Source organism: Miscanthus floridulus, chromosome 5, assembly GCF_019320115.1.
Source record: "Miscanthus floridulus cultivar M001 chromosome 5, ASM1932011v1, whole genome shotgun sequence".
Classification (NCBI taxonomy): Eukaryota; Viridiplantae; Streptophyta; class Magnoliopsida; order Poales; family Poaceae; genus Miscanthus; species Miscanthus floridulus.
In genome coordinates this window covers 10296436-10314410 of record NC_089584.1, presented here as the reverse complement: position 1 = coordinate 10314410, position 17975 = coordinate 10296436, and the positions used below count along the sequence as shown (strand labels likewise).

Below are 17975 nucleotides of genomic sequence, written 5' to 3'. Positions count from 1 at the left end.
GTTGGCCCAGTTGTGAACTTGTGATAGAACAGCTTGCCACACACGCATGGGCTCCAAGCTGCTCATGTGCTAGCTAGCGGTAGCGGCAGCACTTTTCGCGTTTCCCTTTTCTCGAGGCCTGATCAGCTACGTACTGGCTACTGAGCCCCCGGCTGGAGCAAAAATGTACATGTGCCCAAAAGTTTACAGAGGTATAGGATTTTTGGTTGACCCTTGAAACTGTGGGCACAAAAAGAAAACACTGCTCCATTCGTTGGACAGTTGAGGAGAATTTAGGTTTCAGTTGGCGGAGATTAGAAGAAAAGGAAGACACCGTTAATTGCTCTGGTAACATCATGAGTTCAATCTTGTGCCACGAGAATCAGCACGGCACATCACTTTCAGATTTAGGGCACCGTTAGGTTCCCAACAACAGATTGCCGCAACTTGCCACACTTGATAAGGTTAAATAAATATTCCAAAATATTTGCCACATTTCAAAATTTAAGAGAATTAATCTTACTAAATCATTGATGTGTGGAGCCTAATTTAATGGAAAGAAGTCTTGCCACACTTTGTGGTGGCAAACTGGCAACCAAAGTTGATCAAACATGGCAAATGATGGTAAGTTATGGCTAGCAGCCAGCTCTTGCCCTTATCACGCGGGCAAGCTCAGCCAAACCAGTAAATTAATGAGCCTGTCAAGTGTCAACACTAGACATTGCACTTGCCTCTCAATGCACAGATAAGACATAGCACAAGACATATATACACATGATACTTAGTCGACAGTACAAGACTCGTGCCATGAAAAAAAAACACGGATTACATTATAACTACCGTGGTTAAAGACACGACATTAACATGCAAGCGATGGGCACTGAATAATCTAGGCATTGATAATTAGTACTCCTACGCACGTGATTAGTGGCGGTGTCAATGTTCATCTCGCTTTCCTGAAGTGAGCCTTCAGCTCCTGCCGGATGCAGACCAGCGTGTCCATGATGTTGTCCATCCAGGAGTCCGTCCATCACGCTGACCGACAGGGCCTCCCTCAGCCATTCCTCGTGGAGGGTCGAGAACTCAGCTCGCTGTTCGCTCGACTTGAAGTTCCCGGCGATCTTAGACCTCATCACCCGGCCTGCGACGGACACCTTCTCCACTATCGACTTCGGGATTCCAGCCATTGTGGCGACCTGCAGGCCGTAGCTCTCTGGACAGGCCCCTGAGGTCAGCCGGTATAGGAAGGTCAGCTCCTTCTGGCCGTTTGCCGTTGCTGCTTGGCTTGAACATGCAGGCCATATACTGGAGGCTCACGTGAGGGTGCGAGGCGAACTCCTTTGTCAGAGAATGGTAGTGAGTGGCAAAGAGCTGACGGCATCTCACACGCTCCAATAGGTGGCGGAACACCCAGCGGCGGATCCAGGAAATATTTTAGGGGGACTGAACAACACTGCTGCTCGATCTTAAGTCTCAGCCCCCCTATACTATAGAACTTTACCTAAAAATTCATAGGGGCTCTACAGTAATTTGCACTGATTCGGTTTGGGTAGGGGGGGCTTGAGCCCCCCCCCCGCCCACCGCTAGATCCGCCCCTGGGAACACCTGAGTTACAGTTAGACAATGCATAAGATGCTATTACTGATAAATGTAGATCTGTAGATTCATGTATTGTTGATGTGAAAACAAAGGAAAGAGTAGTTTAGTGGCAGTATGACAGTGCAATTTCCAGGGACTAAGAGTAGGGCAGTTCCAATTCTAGATATCATTAATAATTAATAATGGCATTCTTAAAAAAAATGCTATTTGAAACCAGCTGTTGCAGAACGGAAAGAGAAACAGAGAAGCATGCACGTGAAACATCAAGGCAATGCACCTGTTCAAGATTGTCTAACCTACTTATACTGCATCTTACTGGAGAGATAAAACACACAGTAGGATTCTCACAAATACATGTAATGGTGTGATAATATGTCATATCTAATGCTAGCAAATTAACAATTCCCCAAATCTGGAACCAGACAAATAAGGTCTGTTGCTATTTTGTATAAAAAAGTTCCCTGTACCATGCACCTCATGAGTCATTACCAGTCATTGGGTCATGGTAACAGCACTAATTATGAAGTGAAAGCATACTAAGGGAACATCAAGCATAGCAAGGAAGGATGAGATTTGAGATACTGCAGAGGAAAAAAACTCACAGCATATGCGATTGCATATCCATCAAATGTGCTAGTTCCTCTTCCAAGCTCATCAAGCAAGACAAGTGAGTCCACAGTTGCGTTCTGAAGAACAGAGGCAGTCTCAGTACATTCAACGAGAAACGTACCTGTAAACAATGATATAAAAACAAAGTCAAGGTCATTGTCATCTCATACCCAAGCATACCGAATAATGTACATATATAGCATTAGATCATGAAATATAAAGAGATTGATTGATCTACTAAACAAGTTCATGACGCAAAACAGTTCAAATAAATACAATGAGGGCTTTCTACAGATAATTCAAGGATTTACAAACATCGTATTACTCTTTTGCCACACAGACATGTATTTATCAATTATAACTCATTGGACCCAGAACAGTAAAATGCGGTGGGCAATGTACTAATTTGTCAAAATGATTACATACTTTCCCCAGACATAATCCGATCAGTTGCACCAAGGCGCGTAAAGATGGAATCTGCAAGGGTCAACTCACATGATGTGCAGGGGACATAACAGCCAAGCTGCAAAGAAGAAGAAACCTTGGTAATACATTTGAATAAGATCATGAACAGACAAGCATAAGTAAAGATTATACAGACCTGGGCAAGTACAACAGCCAGGCAGGTGGCACGCATGATTGTGGATTTCCCACCCATATTTGGACCAGTTAACAACAATGCAAAACGATTGAGACCAGATAAATCCTGACCAAGGGTTAAATCATTTGGTACCAGGCCATTTGCATTTTCCGCAAAAGCATAAAGATGCCACAGACCCTTCATCCGAAGTATAGGCACATCATCTTTCAGCAAACTTGTGGTCTGACATGGCACCAAATGATGACAATGTCATTGCAGAAAGGACCTAAGCACATCAATAGTGCTGACAGCATTGATCACCAAAGACCATTCAGAAGTTTCCAATAAAAAATTCCACCAGACGAGCCAAATTGTTGGCACCATTGTCATCGACATCAGAATCCTTTCGAAGCTCACAAGATCAACCAATAAGTAATGGCAATAGAAGAAATACAAGTGAGCAGTAAATAACTAAAATGGAAACAGGCACTTATATATACAACACTAATGCAGATGGGAAACCATGGCATATTTTACCTGGCCACATGGAAATTCATTTCGTATTCTCTCTTCAAACGTATGGATTAACTCACAAAGGCAGCTCAATGATGGAATCTCCACAACCTTATAAAGTGCCAAGACACCATGATCCGCTCTTTGTAAGTCACTAAGTCAATACCATTGCGGAGGCCATTGATAAGCATTGTAAATGTTTTAATCTGGGAACATGCCATAAAATTTGCATGAAGCAATCAACTGACAGGAAGAAAAACTAGAAAATTTGCATTTCAATAATCAAATCTAGAACATAGGTTTTCCCTTAGAAACCCTAGCATGTTAACAAAAAGTCTCACTGAAACTAGTACTAATACTAATATGTATACATATTCAAGATTTCATAGCAACGTTTGTTTTTAAGCAAATATTTCATAGCATATTACTGGAGACCATGAAAACGAATCAGACGATTATGAAAACATGCAGGAAACACATTGGCTTTATTGACGTATTTTCTGCAAGCACAAACTATGGTTTCAGGAAAGGTTTCATAATCAACAACTTAATAAGATCATTTCTTACATAATAAAGTATCAACTTGAATATGGGATCTGTTTACAAGATATTACATTTCAAAATCACTCCAAAACTTAGCTGTATAAGAGAACCCAGAGCTGTAATAGCTAATAAGCTAGTGACTGAAAGAGAAAGAACCACTTACCCGTCTCTTTAGTATCTTTCTCTCCAATAAAGGGCAGTTGAAGCAAAGATGATACCCAACAGTGGATCTAACTTGTCCTAATAATCTCTCAAGATCAGGAATTTCCCGGAGATACCCAAGTGCTGTAGGGCCTAGTCCACAGTTTTGGAATAAAAACCCTCAACAACATTCAAGCCTTTTATTGATAGCATCAATGTCTTTAAGTGGATGACAAATCCACCTCTTAGCAGCCGCTTACCAGATGCTGTGACACAGTGATTAAGGTGCTTATATAAAGTACCTGCAACAAGGTATAGATTCAGCAATATTATCTTTGATCTGTTTACCTGTTTAAAACTACTGTTAAAGAACAAAAAATAAGAGCAGGAAAAAAAAGTAGAATCTGTGCTACTAGATGAACCGCCATTGAATTGTTTGCTGAAAATCTCAAGGTTCACAAGAGTCTGGCCATCCATCCTTAAACATGTTTTGTACACATGGTATGGTAAGACTTCCCCATTTTTTCAGGGCATCATGTAACTGGTTTCAAATTGTAGAATTAGAACTAAACACATTTCAATGGTCGACATAGTAGAGAGAAATTATGTATATAATATTTTGCGGAATAATTCGAAAATACATAAACGATGGAAAACAATGACTAGGGACAGCCAATGAAACACTACAAGAATTTAATTAAAAAATTAGCAGTTACGAATGGCACAATCGATTGGGATGACTAATATATGTGATCAAGGAAGAAAAAGGTAAGCCAAGTATACCATGAGCCTAGTCAAATGGCCAATAAGTCCACCAAGTGCACAAATAACTACATCTCGATTCACTGCACAGTCCAAAGCAGATAACCATGACTCTGTTGATGCGTTAAAGAACCCTTTAGAATGTATTAACATTCGAATTTGTGAAGCATCAGAGAAATCTATCCCAGAGAGGGGGGTCAACTGCATCTTCACAGATCCTGAGTTAAGGAAAGATATTTGTAAGTTTTCAACTGATGTCTCATTAACTTGCTATCTGAGAAAAGAGTTATCTGCTGGCAAATAAAGAGAATAGTGTTTTAGGAGCATTTACCTGCTGAGACGTATTTTCTTATTGTCCTTTGAGTTTTCTTTTGAGATGCCTGACAAAAGAGAATAGGTATTAGCTCCTAAAAATACAAGGATTTGAAAATGAAGCATGTTCTGACCTGAGGTTTCATAGATTAATTCTCTAGGAGAAACCTGAAAAAAATAATAATGAATAACACTATAACAGTTTCTGGTTCACTTAACCAATCAAAAAGGGCTACAAGAGCATACCTGCATCAACAAAGCACCCAAAGCTGCAGACGAGTCAATCATCTTGGGACTGAACCCACCCAAATTTAAGGGCAGCATAGTCTAGGAAAGCAAATCCATAGACCTGGGAACTGTTACAAGCTAGGGTAACCTGAAAGTTCAAGAAAGGCTGCATCAGAATAGGATCAAATATGAAGAATGTTAATAAAGCAAAATTCAAGATATTCAATTGCAAATTTATAATGCCATTTTACTTAAAAAGTCCATGCCAAACTACCAAGAGAAACTGCAAGAACAAAACTGTCAGTGGAATCTAGAATAATACTATTTGTTTCAGCAAATGCATTATGCACCTCTGATCTAATATATTTGTCATGGTAATCATTCAGATTAGCTGCTTGTTTATCTGGAACGTTACGATTAGCCACTCAAGAATAGTTTTCTTGTAGTACTTAGGTAGAGGGCTTATTTTGACCAAGGATATTTTGGCCAAAAGAAACTAGAATGCTAGTTGCTTCTGTAGCCACAACAAAACATAGAACACCTTTTCTTTGAGTATCATTTTGCTATTCCATTTTACATATAATTATTATTGTGTTGGGTATTAAAAAACAAGTATTAACCACATAAAGGGGAGTCAGCGGCATGCAAGGGGAACTACCGAACTAGTACTAAAGCACAGATCTTAGTAGGAGTGGGTTGCCAACTTTTGGTCTGTATGGCTTAGCCATAATTACATGATCTTTAACAACAAACATACTAGCACCCAGCTACAGAGGGGAGCATATTGTTTGCGCTTATGGAGATAGCTACAAAAGGAAAGACAAAGAGAAACCTTCTTCAAGGCAAGCCACTCTTCGGAGGTGGTAGCAATGCAATTTTTCACCATGTATGGTGACTGCTTAATTATAGGCTATGCATTTATTTTCTTCTTTGTTTCGCTTTGTCGTTTGGGACTTAAAGGCTTTGTTGTTGTTGTTGTTTGTTTCGTTTGTCATGATGAACCTTTGTAATAATGAACAAATGCAGACATGTTGTATGCATCAGGGATGCAAGAAGCTGGAGCCTTTCCATTATCTAAAAAAATATCTGGTAGTTTATTGGATTATTATGTGCTAAAATCACAAAATTCTCTCTTTTAGATGAAATAATGCTTTAAGCTATACTTCATATGTTCCAAATTATAGATCACTTTGGAAAGTTCAATGGATTATTTGTGCTAAGATGACATTTTTTTCTCTCTTTTGATGAAATAATGCTTTAAGTTATACTTCATCTGTTCCAAATTATAGTTCACAAACTTTGTCCTAACTCAAACTTCTCTTACATTGACCAAGTTCTTTCAAATATATATATGTTAACATCTACAAGTTCAAATAAATGCTCTATCGAAGCGTATTTCATGAAAGAAACTAATGAAATTATTTGATGTTGAAGGTGTTAGTGTATTTTTCAATAAACTTGGTCAAATTTAAATAAGCTTAACTTAGAACAAGCTAGAGTGAACTATATTTGGAATGGAGGGAGTAAGATGGTTAGGTTGGATGATAAAAAAAAGATGGTTAGGTTGGGTGTGGTACCCATATATGCTTATATACATTCCATTTGAACCGGACAAACTTCCAAAGCATCATAGAAAAGTATGGTGGACCAAAGACAGGTGCAATGCTAGAAGCAAACCTCTTTTCAATGCCAGAAGGTGAACAGCATCAGTACCGATGTTATCAGCCACAGTTGATGGTGTGGACACATGAACCAACTTTCTTTCAATAACCTTGCAGAAGTTTTTTATGAGAAAAAATGTTACATGCCACTAGAATATTATTGCCTGTAAGGAAGTTATTTACATTGCACCACAAATATGAGCACATACTGAATTATAGAGTTTTGTGTTGCACAGGGTATATTGCTACTAATTTACACCTATCCAGAGTACCATAATTGTGTCTTAAGTAAAACTAAATTTCCGATACAGCAAAATAGAGGGATGAAAAATCACAATGTACATGACTATGTGCACATTTGAACAAAAGATTGCCATACCAGAACAAAGAAATTTGGATATGCAACTGAGAAAAGGAGGTTCTAAAAAAGGTAGGCGCATGCTTGCTACTTCTGCCACTAAGCTAAGTGATGAACAATCAGTGTAAACACTCGGAATTAATGTTTTTTCATCGCAAGTACTGAAATACTTACAGAATGTAATCCTCTAGCTTTGGCCTGGTTTGCAGATTCCATTGTTCTATTCGTCCAACTTTATACCTGGAAATAGGTGCCAGATTCATGAGCAATAACCTCACTGCTTCAGCACCAAAAAAAGAAGGAAAAGAAAAGGAAGAGGCGCTATCATGGATGCCTTGCAGACCATAAGGTTCAAAAGGAAATTTTATGCATTATAGAAACCAATGAGCAGATTTGAATTTCATGAAAGCAACATAACTAACATCAAATTGTAAGGAGTCAATAATGCAAAAATCCCTCATTATTGCCACATCAATAAGGATAGACACCATTGACCGACCATTACCAACCTGAAGCAGCATGAGCTTGCTGATGTTCAGGATAATGTTATGATAACAAGATAAAGCATAAACCTGAAGAACTACATAATTCTGGAAATGAACAAAACCAAACAAAAGCATGAGCTATTGAGCTTACCCCCTAGCTACAAGCTTATCAACAGCATCATCTATACCACTTTCTGAAATGCCAACCTGTAAATGTGAAGTTAATGTCACTACCATTAGGAAATAATCATAGATGAGATAAAGCATGAAACTATATTATAACTGCTAGTGAGGTAGTGATGCATTAAATGCCAAGAATTTAAATCAAGATGGCTGAAAACATGACAAAGTGGTGCATTGCTAGAGCCTAAAAGCATTTACCCAAATCAATCTGGCTTCCTGTCATCCCAGACAGAGCTACACCATAAAAAAAATTGTATAAGTAGCATATTACTACATAAAAGTTTTCGTAAAAAGAACAAGCAGGCTAACATGTGACCCCAGTCATGGAATCAGTCGCCTCCTTTGTCTCTGGCATTGCAGTCGATCTCCACCCTAGCTGCACCAGTCTGCCTCCCAACACAGGACAGCTGCGTATTGCAAATTGGGGGCAGTCCATCACTCCCACCCACTACCTGTCGGGGACCAATACTAGGGTATCCGAAGAGGAGCTAATAACCATCAACATTGACTCGTCCGAGCAGTCAAGAACGCGATTACAGCTCCAACCGACCCCGACCCCCGAGGGTTGGCTCCGCCTCGCCCGACACCGAGGCCGCGGGATCCGCCTCGTTCGACCCCCGAAGGTTGGCTCCGCCTCACCCAACACCGAGGCCGCGGGCTCCGCCTCGTTCGACCCCAGAAGGTTGGCTCCGCCTCGTCCGACCCCCGAGGGTTGGCTCTGCCTCGCCCAACCCCCGAGGGTTGCCTCCGCCTCACCCGACACCGAGGCCACGGGCTCCGCCTCGCCCAACCCCCGAGGGTTGGCTCCACCACGCCCGACCCCTGAGGCGAGCTCCGCCTCGCCCTACACCGAGGCCACGAGCTTCGCCTCGTCCGACCCCCGAGGGTTGGCTCCGCCTCGCCCGACCCCTGAAGGTTGGCTCCGCCTCACCCGACACCGAGGCCGCGAGCTCCACCTCGCCCGACCCCCGAGAGTTGGCTCCGCCTCGCCCGACACCAAGGCCGTGGGCTCCGCCTCGTCCGACCCCCGAAGGTTGGCTCCACCTCGCCCGACCCCTGGGGCAGGCTCCGTCAGGCCCGACACCAAGGCCGCGGACTCCGCCTCGCCCGACCTCTAAGGGCGGGCTCCGCCTCACCCGACCCTTGGGTTTGGGCTCCGCCTCGCCCGGCCTCTGGGGAGGAACTCCGCCTCGCCCGATCCCGAGGCCAGGGACTCCGTCTCACCCGACGGAGACCCATACCGCCACCAACCACTCCAGGTCCAAGCGTATGTGCCTAGGTCAAAGCTATGACGGCAGGGAAGAGACTGGCACGCCTCAATGTAGCCCGCGACCCACGACGGGAAATACCTGGGGGTTCACGTCAGGAACAGCATCAGGCGTACCGGTACTGTTCTGTCTAACCCTCGTACGAACACTGACAGGCGCGTCAATTCGCCACGACGTCCGCTAGGACGGAGTGGAGCGCCAATGACCGGGAGACGACGCCTGCACGTGGCGCCAGTGACGGACAGGACCGTGACGTGAAGCTGTCCCTGTTGACGTCTACAGGGTCGGCGAGACCCGCATAGAAGAGGACCCGACGATCCTGGAGGACTTCTTCTCCTTCTCGTTCTCCCCTTTTTCCCTCCGTTGTAACCCCTGCTTTCCCTTGGCCTATAAAAGGGGAAAGCAGGGCGTCCCATTAGGGGCATCGAACAAATGATCGCAACACATCGCATCGAACCGTCGGACTCGAATCCGATCGATCCATCAAACCCCAAACACGCAGCCAAGCAGCGATCGAGCTCTCGACACCCGTTCAACCTTTCCATCAGAGACTTGGGACTTGTCCCTCTCTCTCCCGTTTGTAACCCCTACTACGAACTTTCAGTGCTAGTAACACGAGCAGCAGCAACGAACTGGACGTAGGGACATTCTGCCCGAACCAGTATAAACCTCGTGTCCTCTTAGCACACCATCCAAGCCAGACGCACAATATTAGAAATTTACTTGTTGGTGGCAACTCGAAACACCGACACTACCGGAACTATTGTTGTTGTGCTGCAAGCCACCACCACCCACCAAACACAAGTTGGCGACCACCTCATCGTTGCCACCATACCATTGCCTCCCACACTCCTACAACACGGGTCCCAGATTTACCCAAGCACTGTCCCCTAACCCCAAAACCCAAATATAATGGTAGGTGCAGGGAAATGATCGGGTTCCTAATCCGTGAGGAGATCAGCCTCATGGTAGATTAAAAACAACAGCAGCAAGGCCTTTTTGTCCCAACTACCAAGCAGGTTGGGGTAGGCTTCATGTGATAGACTTATCAGGGAAATAACGATAATATAGACTGGACGATAAGAAATATGATCCAGTGGTTGTCTGGTTCATGTAACTTCTTAACGAGCAGCACAATATACTGAGATGTAAATGAAATATTTCAAAATTTAGGTGTAATGTAGAACAGTTCAGTGCAAGCATTTGATAAGCAATACGTACCTGTCGGCACTTGCCCACCCCACTAACAGTTATTTTCCAGTCAAGTTCTTTTTGGCCAATCTCAGCATCTAGCTCATAGAGTAAAATATGCCCTAGCAATGATATATCAAACACTTTAAGTAGGTTATATACTTATATGACCTCTAATACTACAATAAGGAGTGCTCAATATAGTTTCGGGGGGCAAAGCAACGCTTTAACTCTGGAATGAACAGCCTCAGTAAAATAGCAAATGAAGTGCAAAAATGGAAAGTGCAGAAACTTTCGTAGGATAGTAATCAGAACAAAAATTGTCAACATTGGTTATAATGTATAATATCTGGTGAAATTTATCAACATAGTAAAACAGCTAAACATTTCTTTTTAGGTCAACTTCGGGGGGGGGGTCAGGAATAATCCCCACCTGATTTCATTCCACAGATACCGGTTGCCCGGGGGGTGGAGGGGCATAGCCCTTCAAGTTTACAACAAGTAATCAGCAGGTAGGGAAGGGGTGGAGATTACATAGTGAACGAATTCCTCCAGTTGCTCGCGATTGAGTAATCAGCTAAACGTTATGAACAGCAATTGGAGTGAGCCTATACTGAGAAACACTCACTCCTTATGTGAATAAGTAAATGGCTCAGTACCATACAAAGTTTTGTGAGATATTCATCAAACCAACGAAATAAGCTTTCATGTGTCCTACAATAGAGTATGTTATATGCCATGAATTGAATCATCAATGACGAATCTTACCACTTTGAAAAAGAGGACAACATCCATATATTGGCACTTAATATTCCAGTATTGCTTTTGAGATGTTGACATTTTTCTCAATGCATCAGGCGGAATAAAAAGAGTACTCGTCATAAAGTGGATCATTTGGCCGCCTTCTATTTGCATCCCTAATGGCAGAAGGATTCAGCCACTCAAATTTGCTACGCGCGCTATCAGCCATTTCATCATGATCCTTCCTTTCAATAGAACAATGAGCTGATTTCGTCTTCTTGTTCAAGGCCCACAAAGGAGGGCATTGGTTGTTGGCATTCACAGCTTGGTCTTCCTGAACTCGCTTCAGGCAAGGAATAGCTGCCTGCATTGCTGGTGTTTCTGGTTTCAGAGGACTAGAGTCAAGTTCTGGAAATAGCGTAGCAGACGCTACGTTATATTTACCGCTCGTAAGCAAGGAGGAATTCTTCGAGTGATTCTTCAATGGAGATTCATTTGCCTCAAGTTCTGCAAACAAATTTGTTGGTCTAATATACAAAGGGTCTGAAGACCCTGAGCATAGTATCTTTGAAGGATCCTCTGCGTGAGTATTATTTGAATTTTGCCCAAAGGTTGTCACCACTGCTCTAGTGTATTCACCATTAGCAGAAACCAATGAGAACTTCTTTGATGAATGCTGCAAAAGAGTTTGATCTGAACCATATCCAGTTAAAGGTGTATCAGCACCATGAGCAAGCCCTGGGAAGATTTTCTTCGAGGCAACCTGGGAAGGAGTTTGCACATCAAAGTTCTCATTTAAGGCTGTAGCCTGAATGCAATTAGTATGAGACTCTGAGAATAACTTCTTTGGATGCTCCTGAATAGGAGCTTGATTTGAGCCAAATTCTGGGAACAGTGTGCTTGCTCTAATAAATTCATCAGTGGAAGACCTCAGTGAGTGCTTTTGGGGCTCCTGAGAGGGAGCCATATCTCCACCTCCTTCTGGGGAAAGGATTGTTCTGCTTTATTCGCCATAAATAGGTCTTGAAAACAATGCGCCTGAGCACTCATTTGAGAGAACTTGATTTTCCACTGGCAAGTTTTTCCCCTCCAAATGTCTAACCTGGGAAGCATATTGATTTCTGCATAAAAAAGAATCAAGCATATTCAGGATAGAAAAATAAGGTGCAAGAGAAAGATAATCTGTTCTGAGTTCATAAGCAAACGCTTGGTCGGGCCTACGAGTTAAGGGCATGTCTGCAATGAAAAATACTACAAAGCAAAGCTATATCTGACCAAGAAAAAACACATGAGATGCCAATGCAAATCCTACTCTAAAAAACTATGGGCATGTAGCTCAGTGGAGCACAGCAGTGAATTCAAAAATCAAAATCTAATATACTTTGAGGCTAACCATGACTGAAACGGAGTTACCTAATTGCATATGTGCAATATAAAGACATACATCATGTAGAGTGGTATCTAATAACCCACAAAATGGAAGCCAGACTGATGAATCACAGGCAGAGCTGCAGTAGAAACAGATGGACAATAAATATGGTAAAATCCCTGGACAGTGGCTATTAGACACCTCAAACAACGCACATCCTTAAACCCAGCACTGATGGGTTAGATGGACAATAAATATGGTAAAATCCCTGGACAGTGGCTATTAGACACCTCGAACAATGCACATCCTTAAACCCAGCACTGACGGGTTAGATCCGCACTATCACTCGAAACCCAAAGCTCCTCCCAGCCAGCAATCCGTGCCTCAAGGGGACCCAACCAGACGGCCTAACCGACGCCCAACCAAACCCCAAAACCCTAGCCTCCCGCCACACCAACAGGGCGAGTGATTATCGCGTCCGTCCGTACCTGGCCTGCGGCGGCGGAGGGCGCACGAGCCTCTCCATGATGCCGGCGATGGACCCCATAGGGGGCCGCGGCGGCTTCTCTGGAGGCGTGCCCTCCCCGGAGGGATCCCGCCACGACGGCGGCTGCTTCTGGAGAAATGAGAGGATCGACTGCTGCTGCTGACGCCGCCGCGGTTCCATCGCTCGCTGAAGGGAGGCGCCTCCTACGCCAGGGTGGGGCAGCTACCCCAGCTACCGGCGGCGCAGAGGCACACCCTCTCCCCTCCCCTTCCCTCCCCTCCCCAATGCGATCCGGTGGCGGCGGCGGCTGGGCCCAATCGACAAGGGAGGCCAGGAAGCGGAGATGCGGAGTGGGCGAGCTCGGGGTCGGGGGAATGGGAGGGGGAGAGGCAGCGATGAGGCGGCGAGACGAGGGAAGGTGTTTGTTTGGGGGAAATTTCGAGCGGGAAATGTGGCTAGTGGGAGCGAGAAGGCCGCCCAAAGTGAAAGAGGTGACGGGTTTCACATTTTCCGCTGTCCCACATGGTTTACGTTTTTTTTTCAGATAATCAGAATGAAATACGTCTGGGTGTTTTGTTTGGGAAGTGATCCCATCCGGAATGATTTGATCCAGCGTGTCATATTTGCTCGTAAGTTCGGATGATGCTTCGATTGTACGGAGTATTTGTTAGTAGAATGGAGTGGACTAATATATTGTTTGGTTAGTGGAGTGGAGTGAACATAGGCTTCGATAATGCGCTCGTCTGGTGTGGTTTCAACTAGAAGCAGAAACCAGCTGGGCGACTGGCGTTGGAAGACAAAGACGCGAGTCATCAGAGGGACTGAAGGCGGCCTTCGTTACTGTGTTTTTGATTGGCTGAAGATCTACTGATGATTGAGGACGCTATCTGTGTGTGTAGATACTTCTATATTGTCTCTGCTATCGCTGTTCTGTTAAACCTCTTTTGTTGATGGTTAGATGCCCCATCTGAATCAGATGTGTAGGCTTGGTTCGAGTAATGCTTAGTGATCAGGTGTTAGACTGGTGATCTCTGTAGCTGTCTATCTCTTTTATGCCTCTCCTGATATGTTGATAATCTAAACATTATATTTCGGTTATGTTGGTAATGGAAATGGGGGATGTCCCTCGGTTTGAAAAAAAAATCGACTACGTAATTAAGATCGCCTTGCTGTATGGTAGTATGCTGGAGTATATAAAAAATGGTGCACTGTATCATCAAGTACTCCGTAAGCTAGCTATAATCGCAATGGATTTCGAACTCCTGTATTGTGAGTTTGTGACTTTATGAGAACCTGCAGATTCGGATGGTATATATGCGTACGTGTGTTCTGATGTTCTTCTGTGATGATATCCACTACCCTAGTATTTAGGCCGTGTTTGGCCAGGCTCCGGCTCCGGCTCCGGCTTCGTGGCAGTTCCGACGGAGGAGCCACACCAAACGCGCTGGCCAGAGGAGCCGCTTCTGCCCGTAAGACAGAGGAGTCGAAGTCTTTTTGCACGTACGGAGGCGGAGCCCGGATTTGTGGCTTCGCGGTTCCGGCTCTGGCTCCCACGACGGAGCACCGTGGGCGGAGCCCGGCCAAACACGGCCTTAGTGGTACTTATATTGCCAGCATTTGGTTCAGTTCACCATATTTTTGGGAAGAAACAGTGTGAACTCAGGTTGTGTTGAAATGAATAAGAGAGGTGTCATCCATAGTTTGCAGGTGCCTTGGTGGCTGCGTGCAGCCTCGCCTCATGTCTGCTTGGGCTCACTCATTTTATTTGGTGTAATAAGATGAATTTTTCAGAACAAGTGAAAATCCACTAGTGCTAGCTAGCTAGTTTTGGTAGCAGCATTTACAGGTGTCTTGGTGGTTCGAGCGTGCATAAAAGTTTCTGCCGTGTCGTAACAAAATTGCTCGCTTGGCGGTTGCCTGCCTCATTATTTTTGCTGTAAATGAGTTTATGAGAACTAGATTGCAATTCGTGTTTATGATTCGGCTTCGTTCAGGTAGGCTTGGTGCCAACGGGGCCCCTGGCTCGCTGAACTAAAACCTGAGATAGACACACAGGAGCAGTGCTTTGGGACTGAACTTTGAAGCTTGCACAATGTCCTTCCGTGACCGTATGGCTGACAGGCACTACGACAGAAAATAACAGTGACGGTTCAAAACGTATTTTAGTGACGGGAATAGAAGCGTCTCTAAATTTATGTCTGTGATGTGGGCAGTGAGGTTCATTCACCGTCTCTGATATAGGCATAATTCAGTGACGGTTGCAGAGAAAACCCGTCTCTGATCTATGTGACGGTTACTAGGAAACACCGTCTCTACTCTCTACTAAGAGAAAAGACACGTGCCAAAGCACAATAGGGGGCACATTTTCTTTTCTTTCCTTGCCGTTGTTGGATTGTACCTGTGCGGCCGTTCCCTACTGCGGAGTGCGGACTGCGTGTAGTACGTGTGTGTGATTTTCCTCCGATCCAGGACACGAAAGGAAGACGAGGAGCGATGTACATCGATTCGAAATTTCTACAATAAATAAAATGGAAGAGTTCCCTGAGATGTTTCACAAACTCATCGTGTATCGTTCAACTCTTCTCTGAAATATCTGTGCGCAATAATACCAGAGTTAGTAGTATGTTCCAGTTCGGCATGTCGCGGAAGATTTTGCTCCAAGTGCAACTAGCCAGAAGCCCAGAACTGCAAATGTATATTTTTTTTTAGATAGTGGAAACAAAAGTTCCGGCTTCATCCTTACTCTGGAAGGAAGAATCAGACCAATTATTACAAACTCACACTTAAAATAAAACCAAAGCACCAATCCTAATGTCCAAGGTGATAAGAGAAACTCCACCCATGAAAAACAAACACAAACATGGCAAGACTTTAAAAGCTTGCATGCCTCCACAATGGAAGTCTTGTGCTCATCCAAGCGCTGTAATTGAGTCTAGAGTTGGAGCTAATATATCCCTCAGAACAGTACCTACAAAAAAGTTTGTTTTTGGCTTTTGTTAAAAACGAAATCATTTCTTGTGAGCCAGATTGCCCAGCATTTGTGGTGGCCCGATTTTGACCATACCCCAAACAAGTGAGATACGTTTGTTGGAGGGGTAATACTAAACACCCAATGAACTGCACGCCAAAGAAAACGAGCATAATGACAATCAAAGATAAAATGTTGGATAGTTTCAAGTTTATTAAAAAACAACAAACTTTACTGCCATTTCAATTCCTTCTCGCTAGATTATCCTTCGTTAAAATTACTCCCCTTTTCAGGAACCACATGAAGATTTTGTTTTTTAGGAGTATCTTCATTTGCCATATCTCATGCGTAACTTTCAAACCATTGTTGACAAGGAACCTATACATAAAATTAACCGAAAAGGACCCATTTTTTTATGTAAACCCTAAACAGATCTATCTGGCAAATTGTTGAGCGTAACATGCACAATACTAGCAACTAAGCTATGCCATTCTATTAATTTTGTTCCCACCCAAGCCCTTCTCAAGACACAGAGCTGTTTGCAGAACCTCGACTACCGTTGCTTGCTTTTTGCGCATATATGCAGGTTTTATTTGCGTGGAACACATACTCCGTACTACGATGGACTTCCAGTTTTCTTGCCAAATTCTCATCAGACAAACAAACCAGAATAGAAGATCCGATCCGATCCTAAAGTTTCGGTTCGGCATCAATCGAATCATCATCGCCTTTTCCATAAAGTGACAATACATAAACGGAACAGTGAAAAAATCTCATCGGGGAACAAAAAGGAGAGCAAGGTAGACAGCGACGGCATCCGAGCATGATGAGTTTTGGAACATACATACAGAACGAACCGTTCCAAGAATCGCCATGCATGCAGAGTTGGCTTAAACTTATTCATCTATAAAAAAAATAACCCGGCGCACAATTTGAAATTAGCGGAATGGCCAAGAATTGAGATGAGAAATAAAAACGGTTTCTTTCTACAGTGCCCGAAATAAAGAACTCTCTATAAATATTGCCTAAAATTTATCTTCAATCTGTGACGTTCCCACAGTAAAATGACTAGGCACGTGTTGGGCCTAAACCCAAATCACAGGCGTGCGCTGGGCCACATTTCGATGGCCCAGAGGGTGTGATTTTCCACACAAGAACAGAAAAGAAAAACGAGGAGGCAGTGATTCGAAATTTCTGCTGCGCGCATAGCACCAGCAAAATGGTAGAGTTTCCTGAGTTTTTTCACAAATTCACCGTATATCTTTCGTTTCGCAGTTCATCTTTCGAATTTCCGCGCGCAATTTCAGAGCTACTCCTATCTCTCGGCCCGGCATCCTGCAGGAGATTATTGCTCCAGGTGCAACGAGGACTGCAAACATACCCAGGATTTTCTTGGAATTCCACGGCTGTTTAATTTACGGGGACGACTGGCGTCTAGACGACTCCATACGTGGGTTTGGGCTGACAATAGGAGCGTTATCCCTTCCCACCAACTGGAGTCGAACGGAAGCCTATTTCGGCCCACATAACAAAAGGGGAGAGCGTGCGCTCGCATCCGTGCCGCTATCTCCCGGTGCGCCCTCTCCACCAGCCCCCGCGGCGCCCACTCTGCAGTCAAAGAAGGATGTAAAGCAGCAGAAGGTGAGGAGAGGACACCAAGGCGAGGTGGCATAAGGCGATGAGAGAGATGCAACACCCGATCTACTTTTGAAACATCAAGATACAACACTTAACATACGTCTGAAGACAGACGAAACACTTAAAACATGCAGACGAAACACTTGCAAAAAACACCTGAAAAGCATTGTAAAACATACACAATATCCAGATAAAATAGTTGCAACATACGTGTGAACATATGCAACATCCAAATAAGCACATTTGCAACATACATCTAAAAAACAGATGAAACATTAGAAACAGAAGTTTGCAATATATGTGTACAACCATTGCAACATATGCAACATCCCAATCTACTTTTGCAACATCCATATGAAA

General features: G+C 43.7%; 1 pseudogene; it reads right to left on the bottom strand.

Moving 5' to 3' along the window:
* Positions 1 to 922: 922 nt before the first annotated feature.
* On the bottom strand, positions 923 to 13254 carry LOC136451497 (DNA mismatch repair protein MSH7-like; annotated as a pseudogene).
* Positions 13255 to 17975: the final 4721 nt, after the last annotated feature.